The following is a 628-nucleotide window of genomic DNA, read 5'->3' as shown; positions in this document are numbered from 1 at the left end:
ACACACACACACACAGGCGAGACAGGAGTGGCGACACACAGTCGGAGATGGAGGCAAATAGGAAGCGAGGAGGAGGGCAAGCATGCAAAGACAGATCCTAACACTGCACGTGAAACCGGACAGACAACATTGCAAAATGGCCTTGAAGGACCAGTCCCACCGTAAGCTCAACCACTGATTGAATTATATGCTTCTGAAGATATCCATCTCTCCATCTCTCCGTCTCTCAACTCTCTCCTCTCTATCTCTGCGTCTGAAGGTGACCTTGCCTAGCGCTGACACCGGCCCTATCAGTAATACATCATGTAAGCTGTGTATCAGCCAGATGCTGCACTAGCTGAGCAGTGGGTGGTCTGTCATGGCACGCTTGCTTTGTACAATATGCAAATAATCACATGCAAATTACCTACCAATGTGTGCGGCGATATATCAGTGCGGATGCAAATGCAGTCGGCTATCAGACGTGTGTGTGGTAAACAAAAGATTTAAAGTTACAGGCCTCTCACCAAATACAGTTACAGCTCACAAAATCACTCACAGCAACTGCAGTTTGAATGCTGAGGAAGAATGTGATTACGTGTGCACACGCCCACACACACACACACACACACACACACACACACACACA

Source organism: Anarrhichthys ocellatus, unplaced genomic scaffold, assembly GCF_004355925.1.
Source record: "Anarrhichthys ocellatus isolate YVR2014 unplaced genomic scaffold, GSC_Weel_1.0 scaffold5, whole genome shotgun sequence".
NCBI classification, from domain to species: domain Eukaryota; kingdom Metazoa; phylum Chordata; class Actinopteri; order Perciformes; family Anarhichadidae; genus Anarrhichthys; species Anarrhichthys ocellatus.
Note: the sequence above shows the minus strand (reverse complement) of the source record.